This window comes from Astyanax mexicanus, chromosome 20 (assembly GCF_023375975.1).
Source record: "Astyanax mexicanus isolate ESR-SI-001 chromosome 20, AstMex3_surface, whole genome shotgun sequence".
NCBI classification, from domain to species: domain Eukaryota; kingdom Metazoa; phylum Chordata; class Actinopteri; order Characiformes; family Acestrorhamphidae; genus Astyanax; species Astyanax mexicanus.
The window spans coordinates 14,173,058-14,195,530 of NC_064427.1; the positions used below are offsets into that span (position 1 = coordinate 14,173,058).

General features: G+C 34.3%; 1 long non-coding RNA gene across 1 annotated transcript; it reads right to left on the reverse strand.

Moving 5' to 3' along the window:
* Positions 1-9,172: 9,172 nt before the first annotated feature.
* On the reverse strand, positions 9,173-22,192 carry LOC103047042 (uncharacterized). Its single transcript, XR_002651433.2, has 3 exons — positions 21,433-22,192; positions 12,760-12,840; positions 9,173-10,591 (listed from the first exon to the last, which is right to left on the reverse strand). It is a non-coding gene; the product is annotated as an uncharacterized LOC103047042 (long non-coding RNA).
* Positions 22,193-22,473: the final 281 nt, after the last annotated feature.

The window sequence follows — 22,473 nt, forward strand, 5'->3', positions numbered from 1 at the left end:
TTTATCTATTTTAACAACTGCTCTTTGGGTGAAACTGGACCATGAGAATACAATTGTGTTCCACCTCCTGTATCACATATGATGTGAAATGACATTAAAGTCTCCTTGAGAAACAATATATTATCAACAGTAGTTAGCATGACAGACATAATAGGCCTATTTCAACCTATCTTAAAACACTATATTTAATATCACTGAAGGCATTTTATAATGCATGTGGCAATGCACATAAAGCAGTTCTTACGGGTTTTGCTACTTTAAAAAGTAATTGTTAGCAAAAATGTTACATGGTTTAAATGAAACTCAGGAAAACTGTTCAGAGCCATTTTAGTTTATGTGAAATGCACTGCACACATTTTCATTTAGGATTGGGGAACGCTACCAACAAACCTGTGCATTTATTATGACATTTTAATAAAAAAAGTAACTGCTTCAAGGTAGACACGAAATTGAGAAATCATCATCTGGCCATTAAAAGTAAAAATGTAAGTTTAAAAAAAAACTTTACATTACAGTAAAATACTGTAATAAAGATAATAAACTATTACTACAATAATAAACATTACTTTACAAGCAGCTATTAAATATGTATATTTATTTAATGTAGAAACAAAAGGCCTTATTTTTTTATCATTTTAATAATGATCATATAGGTTGTGCTTAGACTGTGGGTTTAAAACACATTAAACCGTTTTTCCACATTGTATACACAAAAAATTTTGAACTATGCACACAAATCCAAAAACATGAAGCTCATGTATCAACATTGTGACTCCAAACTGCTAAACTCTAAGCACAATTCCACATGTTCTCACTCAAATATCATTTGAAATCACAGCTTTGCAAATCGCTAAACACAAATTGCATCATTTAGTACAACTTGGTCACCTAAGAATCACTGACCTTCAAATACATAAATAATAAATGCATTTTTCTTACCTCTTGTTTTCCTTACAGTTTTGCAACAAACTACATACAATAAAAATGGCCTACGTTTGTGTTGCATATGCATGTAGTACTGTAATGCTATATGGGAGGGGGGGGTCCTACATCGCACCAAATAAATATAAAGAACAGAAAGCCAACATATTTCCATGGACTTGGATTTCCATGGATAATATACTTTGAATTTATCTTGTCAGTGTTTTTTGATGCTCTGCAGGAGAAAAGTATATAAATAGCTGTATGTGTTGTTTTGGTGTAAGGAATCAGTTTTGCTAGAGATTTGTGGAGTTTTGACAAAGCAGTTAATAATTATCAGTTTGTGTTTAGAGATTTAAGAAACTAAGCCAAAATTCTAGAAATGCGTTTAAACATTTTGGAAAAACTGTAAATAGGCAATTCTTTAACTATAAATAAAAACTTTTAAATGAGCCTAAACTCAAAAATGTTAATGTCAATAAGAAAAGCTCGTCCACTTTTGGATCTTTTTTATGCATAGGAAACCGGAAAATGAGATGGTTTCCTGGAAGTAATGTTTTAGGCATGGTCAGCTAAAATTGCAATTTAAGTGGTAAGTCTGCATTATAATGAGGTTACAATGTTGGTATAACTAGTAAAATACAACTGTGTTTGGAACAATGCAGTGACCTTAATACCTTAATCTACATATAAAGTAAATATAAAAATAAAATATATGCAATAAATGTTTTTATACAAACTCTAGTCGGCCTTCTTGTGATGGTAAGCATACATTTAGTAGAGCAATTTTCAGTTTAAGTAATTCTTAGTTTTAATTTTTTTTTTAATGTTTTTGTTACAATTTAAAATATGTGCTTCTATTGGTCACATAATGATAGTAATCTATTATTTATTATTTTTTGCTGAAATTAAATACCTGGGTGGGCTTAAGTGTGTGGTTACAAAAGAACATTAAAAAAGAATAATCTATAGTGAAATATTAGGGGCCTAGCCTTTACTTTATGTATTCAAATTGTGCACCTCTGTTTCTAGCTTTACTGTTTTCTGACAGTAAATGTCTGAGGTGTTTCCTGCCTAATAACAATATTAGCATATGCTGTATCTTTTGACACTGAAGACATTATATATCCATAGAACCGCACATTAGTCCATCGCTGTATCTCTACATATCATCTGTAGTTCTATGCAGATCTCAAACAGCACAAAGATGTACAATAGTATTAGGAATAGTATAAGTAAATGTTATCAATTTAAAATACCATCAACTAGAGAGCAATTTAAATTACATATTTATATTTGCTATATACAGTACCAGTCAAAAGTTTGGACACATCTTCTCATTTAACATTTTATTTTTTTTTCTACACTGTAAATGAAGTCATCCAGACTCATGAAGGAAAACATAAGGAAACATGTAGTAATTTAAGGTTTGTCCAAACCCTTCAGTTACTGGACTGTCTCAACTGCTCAAACACCCCAGCCATTCAGAAGTTCCTTATTTCAGAAAGGCAGTTTCATGTGCTTCATTAATTTGGTCCATACAGAAATTTAACAGCTGATCAGGTACATCCCTGGACTTAAGATAAGGCAAATCATATAAAAAATGGACGTATTTCAAAATGCAAATATTTAGTCACTTAACTCCATCAATTAGGCAAGGCAAGGTAAGTTCCTTTACATAGCACCTTTCATACACAACAGTCATTCAAAGTGCTTTACAAATTTGAAAATACAAAGAGAAGTCAAAACATTAAGGCTTTGGAAAAAAGTGCACAAAGTATGCTACCAGCTGCAACTGAAAAAAAAAAACTCTGAAAGGCAAACACTAAAACAAGTCATCAGCTAGCTAGCTGGGTTTTTGGTATATCTATGCTGAAAGTTGAGTCATGAAGGCAAGTCACCAGAAAAGCAGAGTCATGAACCAGAAGGACATTATCTTCAGAGCCACCATTTTGAAGATTCTGAATAGGTTTGTGTGTCATTCTGTCCAGCCCCATGAGAAAAAAACATCCACTTATCGGGTGACTCATTTGCCCATCTGCTGATTTGTCATTTGTCCATTTAGTCTCAACACAATCACACAACCCAGAACAATGAAGGGATTTTCTCACTTCCTTCTCTTTTAATCATGCTTTTGAATAAAATAACACTTAAATCACAACAGAGAGGTATACTTGGGTCCAACCTCATCGTCTAACTGTGTGTGTACCTGTTAGGTTAAGAGGTTCCATCGTGATTTATATAGAGCATTTAAACTCAATGCAGCTCTTTGTTGGATGACTGTTCCTTAGGTCACTATACAACGTCATTCCCTCTTTCTCAGAAGTAAGAAAAAAGGATTAAATCAGGCATGCCAGTAAAGTACGTCCAAATGAGTAACGTTACCCGTTTTCGTGTTCAGCATTACTGTGATGCCGTACATGAACAAAAACAGTAGCATGTCAGTTATTTTCCAATTAACAATTTGGCATGAACTGCAAAGTAGCAGACATTTGTGTATCAGATTAGTTAGGGTACCTATTGATTTAATTTCTAAAGCCTTTAGGGGTAATGTTATTCACTGTGTGCTGATTTCTACGTGTATTTCTCGCATTAGCTAGAAACAGGAACAGGAACACTGCTGTAAACGTATCCATTACTCTGTCTCCCTTCTCAGAACTGGTTGTTTCAGTGATGCCAATTTCCCTTCTCTTTTCACCCCCATGATCGTGCCGCCCCCTTCGTCCTCTCAGTCAGTCATGTTCTGTCAGATTACCTCTGCATGTCATCCTCGCCTGTCATTGACATTCATTCTTAAGGGTCTTTCCTGACCCCCACTACTATTTGTGGAATGTCCTTTCAGAAGGAAACAGAGGGTCATCTGCATTTGTTTAGTTCTGATAATGTGATAATTCAGTCTTCTTAAAGGTGTCCCTCTGGACAGCAGGAGGGCTTGTCTAATGGAAATACAGTTTTTTCCTCTAGTGTTCCCTCTCTATGGTTCCTGTGCCATTCAGTTACAAAGTACCTTTTGGGCAGTAATCTATGCCCCTGCATAGATTATAGCAGGCCTATTCTGATGCAGTGTGCAGGGCACTCATACAGTGGCCTTTACATGAACAGGAACAACTCAAATTACGAAGCTGAAATACTCTAGTATCAAAAACGGTATATATTTACAAACACAAGCAACTATATGTGTGGGAACAGCACACACACAAGAACAGACACAGACATTTACAAATACACACAGACACACAAATCAGACATCAACAGGAGAAAAAAAGGGTTCAAACATCTCATTCAGGCCCAGCGGCCACATGAGGAATCCTTTCATTATGATAATCAATAATCATCTCGAGAGACTGGAAAAAGAGCTAACCTCTACCTTTAACTAGCAAATGCTCTTAAACAGGAGATCAAAGGCTGCCAGAAGAATTACTACAGTAATGTCAAATCATGCATGGTTTGACACTAATTCCCAGCGATAGAGCGAGGAAGTGCTTCCAGTAATCATCTGTTTTCACATTTTTTTTTTGTTCCTCCCCTGAGAGCACTGGCACAGGAGGTCTCAGCACTACTGCAGATTAAAGAGGAAAACTAGATTAAAATAAAGACAAAATATCAGATCACTAAGATTAGACACAACATGGAAGTCTTGTGCCCCCTTAATCTTTAGCCTGCAGCACATATCACAGAGAACCTCTGGCTTTTTAGAAAACAAGCACACAATCACATCTTTGCAATGTTTGGCAGATAAAATGTATGAAAATAAACTTCATTATAACTCTTGATAAAGAAGTTTTTCTCAGTTTTTTAACTCCATCAACAGTTGGGAATAAACTGGATTTAAACAGGTTTTCTTAGACTTGATTTTACCTCTGCTAACTATGGGGCTTTACCATTTACTCAAACGACTGCTGTTATTTTAGGCTATTCACAGTTTTGCTCATTTTAATTTTGCTGTTTCTATAGATAGATTTCCTGTACCTCAAATGTTACCCAACAGTCTGTATCTGTTCCACAGTATACTAAATATACCTTGTTAAATTTCTGAAATAGTGCACTTATTAGTTACGTTGTAGAAATTTAACAAAAAGGATTTTCATGCAGTAAAAAGCAATAAAATAAATACAATAAAATAAACAATTTTACCTACCCCATAAATTTAAGTTTGTTAAATTCTAAATTTAACTCAGGTTACTGAGTAAGTTAAAACAGGAATTGTACACTAGTTATGTGAGCTACTCTATTTAATTCTCTTTAAATCTTGTTTCCAAAGAGCTGTACAAAACTTCTAAACTTCTAATATAGTAAATTATAGAGTGAAGTTGCAAAATATATGAGTGATATCCTTTAAACGTACCGGTACCACTTTAAAATAAGACTACCTTTATAAAGGGTTTATAAATGGTTCAGTTTATTAATGGTTACTAATTAGGTTGTAAATGGCTTAAAAATAATTAATAATCAGTTATAACACATATATAGAAATGTACGTAGACCTGTTGTTTGCCAAATAGTGAACCCACAACCACATAACTGATTATTAATGATTTTTAATGTGTTTACAACCTAATTAGTAATCATTAATAAACTATTTGTAAACCATTTATTAACCCGGTAGTCTTATTTTAAAGTGGTACCAACTTACCTTTATCTGTGTTTGCAAATTAAATATTTTTTTTACAACATAGGACTTTATATAGGACTTTACTCTCTATGTGACCTTTTTTATTTTATACATTCAACTGAGTTTGTAAAAACCATGTGTGATACTCACCAGCCTTATTTTAATCTATATATACAACAAAACCCTATATATATAGAAATGTCAATAAAACCACATTTTTATAGAAATGGGATTCTGTGGCTAAGGCAATTAGACCATCACATCACTTATGCGGTCTTATATAAATGTATAACTTATTTTTTCTAACTAATTAATGATTTTATATTTATTTTGCTTGTGACTAAAAACAAAAGAATGGTTATACATAAATAAAGAAACACAAGTCTAATAAAATCTACTGTACATATATTAAATTACATATCAACTGCAGTAGCTGTTGTCTCATTTGATTTCCCGAGATGTAATATGTTTAAATAACAAACGTGGTTTTGTAAAATATTTTCATAAAGGATGGAAGTTGTAATGATGTATAAAACCCTTTTCAATTCAAAATATACATCAGGTCCCTTTATTGTAACCTTTATTTACTATATGGGTAATTTTTCATTTGGAGTAGGAAACTATGTCACAAAGTTTGCAGAGTTTAAAAAGATGCTTTAAATATTTCTGCACAGTTCCAAGAGTGGTGGACATACAATTAAATCCTGTTTCTCAGATTTTATTATCTTATTTTATCAAATGAACAACATTTCAACATTTGAGTATAAAAAAACATTTTAGTATAAGAAAAAGAGTAAAACTGGAAAAAAAAAACATTTTTTACCAAAATATCGGCAGATGTCACAGTCACTGGCGTTACGTCCTACATTCCACCACCAATGACACAAGTGACCACTTCAGATGTTGTGACTCCAATGACATTCTCTTAAAAATTGAGGTTTTTGTAAATAATAAGATGATGTATATGATGAGCAAATTTGATTAATGTTTCAATAAATATCCAATACAATCCTAATATTTTACTTATTCTTACTGTTTATCTGAACTAAATAAACACCAAATTCCTTTATGTATTTGCTTCTGGAGGGTAAAAACCCTAAAAAAAAACTATGATCCTATCTGTGAGTAAAGGCATAGCATAGCAACACAGTGTCTGTTGTGAAACAAAAAGACCTAGATAGCTTTAAAGTAAAAACAGGCTTTTTGAGAGAAACTTTCAAGAGAAACGTGTCTGCATTTGAACTTGTGGTTCAAAAAGGTGCTCAGTTCTCAACAAGTCAGTTTCACTGACTTAACCTTATCTATGAACACACATATACATCCCCATACACACTCATACCTAGACACATGAGGAGGATCCTTCATAAGCTCATTGATGTTTATCTCTACCTTGTACTCACTGGTGCACACACACACACACACACACACACTAGGCAACATCAAGCAACACCAATTTAATCAATAAGAAAGAACTACTGCCTTCAAATGCTTGATGTTCAGTTTCCTAGAAGATGTCACTACACTTCGTGTCATGATCAACAAAATAGTTCTTCTAGTTACTACAGATACTAGGATATATACTAGAAAAATGTTATCTTTGATTCACACCCTTAACTAACTATCTGCAATGTCCTTAACACACTCACTAGTCCTGCTGCACAGCATGTAGACAGAAAACAAAGCCATAAATAACTAATCTGCTGACCTCTTCTACTTTGGACAAACAGAGGACACTTATTTTTTCATTGGAAACAGATTGGTCAAAAATTCCCTACAGCATCAGCATTCTTGAAAGTGAGAGACAAGAAAAACACACTCGTGATGGAGTGGGGACCTGATGCAATCTCTGGCTGAGGTTTCAGCAGCGGCTGGCCTACTGACACTCAACATGGAGGGATGGGGGCTCTCCCAGGAGACAGGTGTTTGTGGACATCACTCTACTACTACACACTGTGATACCGCACTACAACTCCGTACCATCAACTGTAGAACATATATAGGAGGGGACAGGCATCAGACAATAACAGTAATAGTCGCCACTGTCTGCAAAAATAGCCGGAATGGTTGAATTTAGCTGTCAAGAAGAATGTTGTAGGCCTGAATAAATTAGTTATACATTATTTAAAGAAGTTGAGATTTTACGCAAATCAGTGTGATCACTGTACCTTTTCCAAAGTTTTTTACATTTTTCTCAGTCCTGTTACCAAAATTCATGTGACATTTATAAAGCATGTTTAAAAGCAAGTCCACTAATTTCTTTGATGTTTTCCTCAAGAAAGTCTTTATTTTAAAGAAACGGTTTAAAGCATGTTCAAATAATTGATATTTATGACAACCACTATATATGAATGCACATTGTATTTTTCTAAAATATGCAAAGCCTTTTTTATTTTTTCAAGAAGACCCAATTCTGAAACTTATCAAATGTATTATTATTGCACTTAATAAATCAGGAAACCAGAGGAAAATACTGTTAATGGAACTTAATCCTGTTACTGGCACCCACTCCTGTTACTGAAACCTATTCCTGTTACGTTTTATGTTTTGAGAAACAGGAATTAACGTAAAAGAAATTAGTTTTTAGCATAGAATTAGCAAAAACATGAAAAACAACATCTATGCTAATAGCATGAGGACACTGAGCACATTCTAGTGATTTTCCCAAAATTGGTATCTTAAAAATAAACCAATAAGATCTAAGAATTTACTAGGTAACAGGACAGAGTGTTAAAATTGACCTCCTCAGTCATTGTTACAATAAGATCAAATATACAGAAAAACAAATTAGGGAATTTAATTTTGGTCTTCCCATGATCTTCAGAAGAACCATCTGATGTAACTTGTTGTAGATTTTGTTGTGAGAGCATGGATGGGATTTTAAGAAGTCACAAAACAACTCAACAAAATTACATCACTGAAGGATTTTAATACTTATACTTCATGGTATAGTTTATAGTCAGTAAGTGAGGACAGGTAACAATGCTATTTTTTCAGTTTTCAAATAGTTTGTATTAATGTTTTTGATTACATATCTTACTTCAAACCAAGCTGAACTGCTTGATTTTTTGCACCAGGAGTGGCATAAAGTTATCCAAAAGCAGTGTGTAAGACTGGTGGAGGAGAACATGTCAAGATGCTTGCAAGACTTTGCATTATTTGAGGTCTGAAAGCTCTGCATCTTTTTTTTGTTATTTCAGCCATTTCTCATTTCCTGCAAATAAATGCTCTAAATTACAATATTTTTATATGGAATTTGGGAGAAATGTTGTCTGTAGTTTATAGAATAAAACAACAATGTTCATTTTACTCAAATATAAACCTATAATTAGCTAAATCAGAGAAACTGATTTAGAAGCTAAAGTGGTCTCTTAATTTTTCCAGAACTGTATTTGGCGGAATATGACAAATAAAAAAAATAAAGATAAAACAAACATTTTAACCTCTTATTTTGAAGAAAGTATTTAAAAAAGACTAGACTTATTTAAGGAGATATTTGGCACATGAATTACTGTAAGAAATCTCATAGCTTCTTTTATAATTTCTCAATTGTGTTTAAAAAAGGAAATCTAAAGTAAGTGTTTTTTGGGCACAATTATATATATATATATATATATATATATATATATATATATATATATATATATATATATATATATATATATTAATTTGTTGCATGTTTGATTATATTTTAAGCACATAAATCAACCTGTATGACACCCATGTGAGGAAAACATTCCAGTAACCTACCATCTACAATTACACTTAATAAAAAACAAAAATGCCTTTTTATCGCACTCGGAAAAAGTACTTGAAATGACATATAACCCTGCACCTTAAAAAATTACAACCCAAATATGGTTTAGATGATTGGTTTGTGATTTGGCCATACTGGTACATCTGACATATTGCATTCTCTGTGAATGCCTGAATGTGTTAATAAACACAATGATGTAAATTACTTTTAGATTTTATTTTAATTTTCATAGGTGTCAAAGATTTTGCTCAGCACTGTATGTGCAGGATAGGTCAAGATTTCATATAATCACAAGCTAGATATAATTTTGGAACAATGTCATGGGCCAGGCCTCTCATCACTTTTTGCAATAAATGACATACAGGTACACAATAACAGTCAAATTTAGAGGCATCTTAGAGCATACAGGTGTATTCATGCAGAATTAACCCCCCTGAAAACAATAAAATAAGTAGTAACTGTAGTCTCCCAACGCACACACACTGTATCCCACCCAGTCACTATAGACCACAGAACTATTATGGGGTCTTTATATGAGACTGCATGCAGGCTGGGTGTTTGTGATATGTTGAGATTAGAGGGCCCACAGGCCACAGGGCTTTGACAGAGACACTGTCAGATGTGTAGCCATCACACTGTATACATCAGAGCCTTTAATATTCTCACCATCTGCAGGCTACTAAACTCTCCCAAAAATCAATCTCCTATTAGATAGGAGCCAAACAGGGCGAGATAGGGCCAAATCAAGCCAAATATTCAGTTCTGATCACACGTAATAAAGTTCAAATAAAACAATCAAGAAGCATGTGAAATAAACTTGCATACCACGTTGGAGAAATAATCTGCCATTAAACTGGACTGTTACTTAAATAAGACTGTTAGGGAGTTAAGCAGATGACTCTAGGCTGATATCCGAACATACTGACTGTCAACCTACAAAAGATACTATTAGAGGTTTTTAGATTCATTTAAAAAAATTCAAGTATAAACGCGTGAGAGAAAGTTTTTGTTTAGTAAAGGGTTTTCCCAGGTAAAGGCCCTAAACAAGAACAAAGGGGCTTAGTGGCACATATGACTCTCGTCCATCCTTCACTTTTCCATTTAACCCTTTCCTCCTCTGCTATACATCATGGTGTTTTACCCACCCACCCCATCACACAGAAACCATGCACGCATAAATACTCCTTTCCATTTGTTCATGAGCCCCCCTAAATTAAGTCATGAGCTTAAATTACTCACCCTATGAGGGACACCATCTGCTTCACTCCACAACTTGCAGAAGGTAATGATCACAAAAAAAGACTCTAAAGGAGAGAGTGACAGACAGGCAGCGAGAAAGAGGGAGAGAGAAAAAGAAAAATGAGGGACAAAGTTTCTTAATCAGTCATATAATTTACCATGTGTTCATCAGGGAGTGGGCCTGCATGATATGTTCATGGCTTCATCATTAACCCCCACTCTTACCCCACCTTACAGTCCCTCCAATAGACATTGCTGGTCAGCAGAAAGAGGCCCTTTGTGGTGGGAGACTCAAAGAGCAATGACACATCAGCAAACCAGACAGAACAGTCCCCAAACAACCTCCAGATGACATGCGCCTAGACAGGTCATAGGTAATAGCTAATACAAAAACAACATGAGATGGAAGAAAACCTGAAGGGCGTAAACTGGTGAATGAGAGGATATGAGAGGAAAGAAGACAAAGCAGATGTGTCATCTTTTGTCCTGTACTGTCTGCAAGTTTTCGACCCAGACTTAAAGTAACGGCGGCTGTCCAGTCTGGATTGTGGTGAGTCATGGACCCGGGCCAATCAGGGCAAGAAAAAGGCAGGATGGAGGCTGACCTAGACCCAATCAGTCTAGATAAAACATGTGTAAATATGTAAATGTAAACGTGTATGTTAATTATTCACACTGATGGCTCTGATTGCAATGAGTTTTTCATTTGTAGATAATATGTTGATTGATAGATTTTTTTTAAACAATGAGGGAAGAAGCAGCACTCATCCAAACTCCCATAAGAATTTTTATTTATTCATTTTTATTTATTGTAAATCCACAAACAGTGGGCGATTAGGGAACTAGAAAATGTATGTATGCTATAATACGCTGATACTATATCATATGAAATAAGTAACAGGGAAAATATAAAGGCCTGGTATTATAGAACTAATGTGCTTTGAAATGCATTCATTTTGGAGAGAAAAGAAGAAAATAGCTTTAAATTAGTTATTTTTGTTAAATAAATTTGTGCAGACCTAAAAAAAACATTTTTTTAATGTCACAATTAAAAAACAAAACAAAAAGGCAAAGCAATCATCCAGATTCCTACTGAAAATGTTTTAATGTACACAATGATATAATCATACTTTTTTCTCAGAATATTATTAATGTTATTTTATATAGTAATTTTAGTGTTTTACTGTTTACTGTTTTATGTAATTACTTTTTAAGTAGTTTACTGAATTAATTAATCTACATCAATTACATATTTAGTCGAAATTGAATCATTATGGACACTTTCACTGTTTAAATCAAATTAATTAAATTCTAAAATTATTTTACCAATTATTCACTTTTAAAAAAGAAACTTCCTCTTAAAATCTTACAAACCCTCACTCTGTTTAAAACTAAAATTGTGATAAACTGAAATTTAAATATTTACTTAAAACTTTTTAGTAAAGCTTTTTAGAATGACAGTGATGCTGAATGATGTTAATGTAAGCAGGCAGTGTTTTAGAGGTCATATTTACATGTGAAATTTTAGACTTCAGTGTGCAGAGTTTTATTAAAACTAAAAGTATCTTTTTTTTTAGTTTGACTCTGTAGGCTCTTAGGCAGAAAGGAAGTCTGATTAATACCCAACACTGTCTACAGTTGGTGTGCTCTGTAAAGTCCAGAGTTTACAGAATCAGAGAGAAAGAACGGTGAGTAATAATGAGAAAATAGGTGCAGAGTGAGGTGTGTGAATAAGTGTCCAGGGGTTTTTATTTCACCTAACGCTCCCTTAACTAGATGAAGGTTGTGAGGCAAAATATATGCTAAATATAACACTGCTTCTATATACAGTTAAATACCCAAAATATATTTTCTAATAAAGATCAAATGCCTTTAATTCATTTGTTTAAATATAAGCTATTCAGCACATTGCACCACTTGTCATTCTAACTTTAAACATCTGACTCTATAGCCAGCCATAAAGCGTGTTGCCTGAGGAGAGCAGCACAGCTGCAATAGCCACAAAATGGAGGGTAATAAAACACAAAATGGCTGCCTCTTGTTACTGCATACTTACTGTTGGTTCTAAATGTTTTGCTAACATCACAAAATGATAAAAACTCTAAGAACAGCAGATACACATACAAATGTACAAAAAGGTATTAAATAAGCATTTATAAGTCTACAAAACATAATTCAAAAAAGCTTTGTTCATAACAAAAACATCTACCACCCCCCTCCACTGTCTGCTTACCTGGATGTGCATGTTTTCATTGCTTTTCTAATAAGCATGACTCCAAAGAAGCTCCGGAACGGCACTAGGAAATGTTGGCATCTAGAAAAGAGAAAATGTATGTATATTATAATTTTCTGGCACTATATCATTTGATATTAATGATATTTTACAGTATAATGAGCAACAAAGGTTAAAAAGCCTGGCATATAGAATTAATGTGCACTGATACAATTCATTTAGGAGATTAAGTGATTAAGTTTAAAAAAAACACATTTTATTTATGTATAAATAAAAGTAACTTTTGCTCTACTAAAAAAAGTACTAAAGAGAAAACAAAAGAATCTTAATTACTGCATATTATGGTTTATTAATATCATGTTTTACCTTTTTTCATCCTAAAATAATAATCACAATAATGTAATAATCAGTACAGTAAACACATTAACACAGGACAGCAATAAAAGCCCTTTTTACATGTTGATTACTTTAACAAAATTACATAATACTTAACCAAATATAAAAAATGAATTATTGAATTAGTTTCTAAATTATATAGTTAAACATTTATCAGACATTTGGTACAACACAATGCATCAAAAATCAGCACAGATCAAACTGCAGTTCAAAAAAAATAAAAAGAGCAATCACAGTTTTACATAAAACCACCACACAACAGCTCCAAACTAATGAACATATGATTATCAGGTGTTTGGAAATGTATAAAAATACAGCAACAAAATTCAGAGCTTTTGGAAAACAAAATCTTTATTTGAAGACACATTTAAAATTGGTTTTGTGCTCAGAACACCTAAAAAACATCCTTTTCTCTGACAAAATGCAAATACTCCCTATTATAAAATTTAATTTTATCAGTACAGAAAATGTAAACACTTGTTTTGTGATCTTTACATTTATCATTAAAACGAATTACAATGTAGTTTTATGGCTTTTTATTAACTGAAATAAATTAAACTACATGTATTTAAACTAAATTCTGTACGAAAAGACTGCATGGTAAAGAGAAAAAGCTCAAAAAGTGGAAGGGCAGCCTCAGCTTCCTTCAGAAAAATGCCTTTTTAAATACAATTAATAAGTAGGTTGGCAGCTGTTAATTAAGCATCAAGTAAATCTTTACAAACAGTATGACATATTTTGGCATGATCAAAATTATGCTCTGTTACTGTTCTAATATACTACACCTTTAATTGTCTAATTAAATTATTCTCCTGTATATAGTATTGCTTAATCCAATTAAAGAAAAAAAATGAATAATGAAAATAGAACTTTCTTTAGCTAGTGATGTTATTCAAATTGTTTTCTTATTTATTTTTAAGATGCAAATGTGTTTAAAAATGAATTTGACTTTAGATGCCATAATTTATGGTAAATACATGAGCGGAGAAAGAATTTGCAGAATTGCTGAATTCCAGCAAATATTCACCCCATTTAGGTACGAGCAGAATGAACGAATAAAATGTTTCATTTACTTTATCATAATAATACCTACATATTTGAATGGATCAAGCGATATTTGTAATATATTTCTCTTCCCAATATTCACTGCAAAGCCTTTACAACAGGATTTTATTCAGGAATTAAATCATTTTACAGAGAAATTAATCAATAGATCTGAATAAATTAATCCTACCTCTGTATTGCCCTAATTTTAAGAGGAAAATATATACCTCATAATTTTAGAGTGAACTGGTCTTTTTTAAAAACATATTTAAATGTTAATATATGTATTTCATGTAAAATACACTATTTTGTAAAATGTAAAAAATAAACAAATATTTAACCCTTACCAGACAGATCCACAGACCTTTTAACATTGTAATAGAAATAGACGGATGATGAGCAACAAAAGACTCATATAAATGAGTCAGAAATCTCCCCAGCTATCTTTTCCAAACTGACAAAAGTCTCCTTCACTGTAACCAGTACATGTTAGGAAGAGCAGGATCAATTCATGTTAAGCTAAAGGTAAAATTATTTTTTTATAGGCATCCCAGCTGAACCATAAAATCATACATTTACGTGGACAAAGATTTATATGACTGTTTTAAAGTTTTTTTCTGTGTTTGAAAAGAAGATATTTTGTTTTATATACATCTTAGACAACAGCACAAGACAACAGTTATTCAATGTGCACATTAAATTAAACTAAATTATATTGGGAAAATAATTTATACAATACTAAAATGTATGTGCTCTAATCTTATTTATTTCAATTTGATTTATTTTATTTTAATGATTTTCTAAAGCCAGGTTTTGTGCTGTCCCTTTAAAGGCTTTTACAAACATTCGTCTAAATAAAATAAACAATGATTTTTACTAACTAACACTAAAAATTAACACTTTTAATATAAGGAGATTACTAATTATGTTAATCACACACAGCCCCTGTGGGCTGATGAGCTCATTTTTAATTCATTTCCAATATGCTCTGAATCATATCTGTCCCCCTGACATAGAAGTCCACTGCAACTCCAGTGATCTCTTATTTGGCAATGGGAGGAGATTTGACCAAATCAAGCCTAATATGGACATCAATTCAGTCCAAGAAATGTTGGCAGGGGAGAGGAGGGAGGTCTCTAGTCAACGGATGCAGCTGTCTCATGATTGGCTGAACTGTAAAATTCAAAATAATTTCTGTCCAATCATACAGGCTGGTCTTACACATGGCAACAGCTGCAGTCTTTCTGTTGGACTTGTCCTCACCCTCTCTCTGGATGAGACGCTGTGTCAGAGGAATGCCTATTGTTTAAAAGAGAGGAATGTCTATTGTTTATCTGACTGACAGCATGACTCGTCCAGATCTTTACTGTACCATAGTGATAAAAGAGCCGCATTCATCACAGACACATTATGCCACATGAGTAAACCACTTCTAATAGTCAAAAGAAATTGCTGAGTAATGAAAAAGCTAAATCACAGCATTCAGTTCCCATCACAAGCCTCATCATTATCTTTCCCCTTTACCCCTTCAAAACATCTGCATCACTAAACAACGTACAATACGTCCTCTATCAGATTCACATTTCCCCCTTTCAAAACATTTTTCTATTTGATGATTGAGACATCAATATTTTAAATTCATTTTAGGACATAATTCAGTTTTTTAATACATACTCTTACAAAGTAAAAGTAATATAAAGATGTTTTAGCACCTCGTTTTGAAGTCATTATGGAAAATTACCATTTTTACCACCCTTACCAGCACCCACCCTGCCGTCCCCTGGGGCAGGGCTTCCCAGCAATTATGTTTAGGAGATCTTGTCAAATGCACACCAGTATTTAGGAATATGGGACTTACTTTCAGCTCTTTGATTTAGGTTTGGCACATTCTTAAATGTTCCATTTTTTTTATCACAGTCAGTGTTTAAAGCTTACTGAAGCTTACATAGGTTTTGAAAGCTGAGTGCTCAGTTTTTTAAAGCTAATTTAGGATTTAATGCTTCAATGTAAAGACCACTGACTCTTTTCAACATACAAACAAAACCTGTATATTTAGGTATTGAAGACTGTGATGTAACAAACTCACATAGAAGAGATTAAAACAGGCTATCCTGATTTTGGCACAGAGTACATATTCATAATACCAGTTACAGTGAAAGCAATCCTTAAGGCCACATAGCTTTATATATTTAAATAATTATAGAGAATTCAGTTAGAACGGACTAGTCAATCAATTTTAAGCTTAATATTTCTTTTTATTAAACAGCAAGACAGACACGTGCTACTGGTCCCCCTCCCAACACACACACACACACACACTCTCTCTCTCTCTTTCTCTCACACACACACACACACACTTTCTCTCTCACTGTCTCTCTCTCTCTCTCTCACACACACACACACACACAAACACACACACAAACACACACACTTTCTCTCTCTCTCTCTCTCTCTCTCTCTCTCTCTCACACACACACACACACACTTTCTCTCTCACTGTCTCTCTCTCTCTCTCTCACACACACACACACACAAACACACACACTTTCTCTCTCTCTCTCTCTCTCTCTCACACACACACACACACACACACACACACACACTTCGGTGTGATCACATGCTCTCCCCTCCCTCTCTTTTACAGTGTGTCACAGGAAGTTAAGTGATTATAAACCGATGACGTAATCCAGCCCAGAGCCCGTTCCACAGAAAGAAGAAAATTTTCAAATCTATAGCAAAGAGGAAGAGGGTGTGTGTGTGGGGGGGGGAGGGGGGGGGGTGTTGCTGCTGCACGCCCTGGAGTCCACGTTGACAAATTCTTTAACAAGCTGTGGTTGAAGGGAAGCTGCTCTGACTCACCCCCTCCTTTCAAGCAATTTACTGGAAACATGGGGGAAGGTGACGGGAGGGGGGACTTTCAGAGAAGTCACGTGACAGACTGGGGCGGGGCTAACCACAAATCAGGGAGGAGGAGAGGAGCCAGGGGGAGTCTCTCTCTCTCTCTCTCTCTCTCTCTCTCTCTCTCTCTCTCTCTCTCTCTCACACACCCTGCCTGGAAGATGAACTTGGTCCAGTTACAGATTTACTCGCCTCCCTGGGAGTTGGCAACTGGGAATTCACAGACTCATTAACCCTTTCAGCACAGGGATGAATTCAGATTACCTTTTACATGCCAAATTATTTTAGTCCCAAAAACACTGGCATATGTAACCCTCTCTCTGCTAGATTTAGGGCAATTCGCTGTGAGCCACATTTATTAAGCACAACAGGGAAAAAATAAAAATGTCAGATAAAATGACAGATATGTGTTTTTGTTGTTTTGCTCTGTTCATTTGGTTCTGGTAAAAAAAAAAGAGAATTAGCAACTTTTTAACCAACCAAGATCCTCCAAGGTTTGTTCCTTTTCAAAGCTGTGTTAGCTGTAAAGAAAACGCTCACAGAAGATGCCCAGTCCGGGTATGGGTGATCCTGATTTCTCTGACCCTCAGAGACTGCCATAATGCCATTGACACACCTCTGATTTAGAATAAAGGCCAACCCACTCACACACTGCCTGATTAAAGACGCAATGCCATGTGTTCTTCTTAGAAAAAAATAAACAACAAAAATACACAGGATTTTTGTCGTGAGCAGTGAATGGGACAAAACTGGAGACTATCGTATGGCTTCCATAAGATGAGAAACACAAGCCCAAAAAGACCAACTGAAAATCCTGCAGGAAAAAGCAAGGTGATCCTGTCAGCTAAGCCGACCATCTTTCTTCGCGCTTTCCGAATTTATCATACTCTCTTGTCCGGAAGATCTGCGTTATCAGGACGGAATGAGACAACTGATGAACGAATCAAAGAGTACTTCAGCAGTCAAAAGTGAATTCCTCAGAAAGAACAGGCGTGAGAGAGAGACGATCTGAGAGAACAATACATATAAAGAGGAATCTAGAGCAATGAAAAAAAGCGAGAGAGAGAATTAAAGCGGATGCAGGTCTCACTCTGAGCGGATGTGAGACTGTCCCCTTTGATAGGGAGAAATAAGGAGGAAAGAGGAGGAGATGTGGAGAAAAAAGGCTTCCGGCTGCACTCAGAAGCTGCTGGCCACATGCGGCAGCCAGATACACTAACTGCCCAGATCATTACAGAGAGTGAGAGAGAGAGCGAGAAAGAAAAAAAAGGAGAGAGAGAGAGAGAGAGAAGGAGGAGGAGAATGTGGAGGAGGACCAGATCAGAATGATGTAAAAACTAGAGTGCAGGAATTATGTTATGTAGACATGTGATCCATTTTTAAAAAGTTCACATCCGTGTTTTAGACGCTTCTCTGTTTTCTAGCATTGCAAAGTGCACAAAATAAAGACATGTTTCTGCATTCAGAGGAATGAGAGTAATGTGCTTGTGAACTGACAATGCTGACAAAGTCAGCACACCTCAATTGAAGTCACTCTAACGTCAAAATTCAAGATAACATCTCCCCAGCATGAATGAAATGACTGCAAACATCCCACTTAGTAATACCTTTACCAGAAGGAGGTCACAAACTGAAATTAAAAAACAGAACACAGCACTCACAAGATTTCTTTAAACAACTTTATTCAGTCATTCACACATGGCTGAACATACAGCAAAAAAGAGTAAAGTAAAAAACAACAGACCCTGAATTAGAATTTTACAAAATAAACGAAAATACGGGAACCCAGTCCCGATACTTCAGTGAAATTTACAACCCAACCTGCAACACATTCCAAAAAAGTTGGGACAGTAAAGCATTTACCACTTAATGTCTCAGCATTAGGGATAGGAAGATATGAAGTGTTTGTTAACATGTCGTTAAGTGTGCAACAGGTATGGGTTTATCATTGTCACATTTTTTATTACAAAATTTTCAACACACTCTTTATTGGGGAATGCAGGCAAGACAGTTCATTACTTGAACCTTCTTCTTCCACTATGGAGGACCAAATAAAAAAATAAAAAAATAAATAACAACGTAAGTAAATCACTCAGTAAAAGTAATGTGGTAATTAAAACGGTAAAGAATAATTATAATTAATATAAAAGTAAATCTATATACATAAAAATAAATATCTTAATTATTTGTTATTTATGGGTTTATTTATTAAGATTTATTTAATTTTTCTTTTGTTTTATTTATTTATTTAACTATTTATTTCTGCATTCATTTATTTTCTGATTTATTTATTTCTGCATTCATTTATTTCCCAATTCATTTATTTCTATTTTTCCTTGTTCCTATATGATAATGAAGGGGTGTGTTTTTATGTAAGCTTAGCAATGAGGCCCAGAGAGAGAGGAGCTGAGTAGATGAGTCCAGAAGCTGAAATGTCGGGGAGAAGCACGGTATCTGCTCAGAGAGGCAGCTGCTTATGCTCGCCTCAAAGAACTGGATCAGAGTCTGTTTTACGATCTAAAAGATCTTTATTATATAATCTTCCTCGTTACCAAAGTTACCACAAAGGAGCAAGACATGTACAAATGATCTACTGTATCTGACATCGATCAACCAGGACACTGTGACATCATTGTTGGACAGCCCCTTCATTATCACATAAGGACAAGGAAAAACAGAAATAAATAAATTAATGCAAAAATAAATACATACAGAAATAAATGAATGCAGAAATAAATAGTTATGTAATAACTTAACAAATGAATCAAAAGAAAAATTAAACAGTATTAATAAAGAAACACATAAATAACAAATTATTAAGATATTTATTTTTATGTATATGTATTTATTTTTATATTAATTATAATTGTTCTTAACTGTTTTAATCACCATATTATTTTTACTGAGTGATTTACCTCCGTTTTATTTATTTATTTATTTTTAATTTTGTCAGTTTTGGTCCTCCATATAACCGCGGCTAGCCTTACTGTAAATAAACAGAAGCACTTTACTCACAGAAATAAACAGTTTTCAGGAGAGAAAACTGTAGATTTACATTCAGCACTCATTCAACACTGTTGTGTTTTTTTTTAATCAAGCTAAAAATGCATTGTAACATCGTTCTGCTATCTTGATAGTGGTGCAATTTCATAAGCCAGTAGACCTATGAAAAAGAGCAGATAAAAAGATGGAAAGCAAGAAGGAGAGATAATAGCTACATTCTTTTCTGAAGGCAGAATTTTCAGGCAGAATGTGCACCATCTTCATAGGCACCGTCCTTATTTTACCCTAATTCTGAAGACAGCGTGAGATGGCTCATTCTCAGTGAAGGCAATCCCATGATGCATTTCGCCAGCTCAGAGTTCCAGCGCTCAGATTCAAAAACATGGTAGATGGAGTAGGCACTGTACAAATGTAAGTAATTTTTTTCTGTATTTCCACTCACTGCTGCCCTTGTTTATTAAACTAGTACATTTAAAACAGTTTTTAGTTGTTTACACCTGTACTTAATTTAAAGTAAGATTTAACCGGCTGAAGCTACTGTTAGCTTAGCGTGTTAGCTGTTTCGCCTGTTAAGCCAAACATGTTAGCTGGATTTCCCATTAAGGTAACCCCCACTTGCATTCTAAGCTAAACCCTCTGGCACGCTAGTGTAAATAGTTTGCGGAATTATAATGAGATTATTTTGTCCCCAGTGATGAATGCTATTACCAGGCCAGGGAAGTGGTTCTAATAATGGGGAGATGAACTCCGCTCAGACCGGCTGGAGGCAGCATTGGCTCCTTTTATAAAGAGCTTTTTTTTCCTTTGAAATTAATAAAGTTTTCCCTCTTAACATTATTCGTTTAACTTGTTGTGTTTTTATGTCGTGTTATGTTGTGTCACTATGCTTTTTGTAGTATCACATCTAAACTAGCGGGTCTGGATAAATTTCACACTTTTATGTATAAACCATGTTGTATTTTGTTTTATGCAACTAAAATGTAAAAATAGATTAGCTGACTGTGTATGAATGTACTCGAGTAAAATGTAGCTTAGTTTGATTATTTAGCTTTGATGGCTTTATTATATGACCTTATTATATTATCGTTTTATTACTCATGATTTTCTACAAAGCATCTAATCATAAATAAAAAAAATTAAAAATTAAAACTTACCATATTCTGAATATGAAGTGACGGAAAGTGTATAAATGAAGTAAATCATGAATATTTAGGTTTATTATATCTGAGGGAATTTATGAGGGAAGAACTGTCTTGTGATATAAAGGTGCTATATAAATAAATTTGATTTGAAAGAAAGAAAAAAGAAAGGTAAGGTTACCAGGTTACGTACCTGCACAACCTGTCAATCCCATTCCAAAATCTCCTCACACTCCTCACAGTCTCCATCTGTCCATCCTGTCCTATCGAGGAACTTGGACCATGAGATAGCGAAGAAGCTCTTTTTTAGCTTCTTCTTATGTACCCTGCCAACACACACACGCAAGCAATTATATACACTAAGTAGTCTGATCAGTCTCAGTGTCACCCAAGATTGGGTGATTAGATGATTAAATAAATGATTATAAAATAGTCAAAAAGGTTTTATGTTTCTTATGTTTTGTTGTCCAAAGTAACCATTAGAAGATGAGTAAATTGTGGCCATGAATGGATGCGCATGGTCAGCAACAATCTCAAATAGACTGTAGCGTACTAATTGATGACTAATTGGTGCAATTCCATGGCTGCAGCACACTGTTTGCATTCTATTGTCTATACCTGTCAACCCAAGTTGTGAAAATGGACTGGCAGAATGGTGGTTGGCAGGTTTAGAGGCCACAACCCACACAGATTATGTGACATAACACACAGTTCCTTAACAACGTGTTTCTTTAATATCTGATGATACATCCGTATCATGTTATGACTCACTACAGAAAATATCAGTCTTAATGGTCATTTAAAATAAGTCTTAACTGAAGCTGCTGGTCTGCATGCTTTTACACACTGCACTGTAGTCCCACAAGATTGGGTGATTAGATGATTAAATAAATGATTATAAAAGTTTGAATAAAGTGCTCAGGGACTATACAGGGGTTGGACAATGAAACTGAAATAAATATTACTAGTGAAATGTTTATTAACCCTTTTATGTGACCACAGACTTGGACTTGCAAAAAAGACATCACTGACAACCATGACAATGATTAAAGCTTTTACTTTTCATTTCTAATTAGAGGAAGACAAAAGAAACCCTACATGCATATAGTGCACACACAGCTCTTTGCAGTTCTTTTTTCTCAGAACAAAAATCATCCAGTAGTCACACAGCCACAGACCATTCTAAGAAAGGGCAACACTCAACATATTCTGAGAAACCTCTAGTGACAAAAGC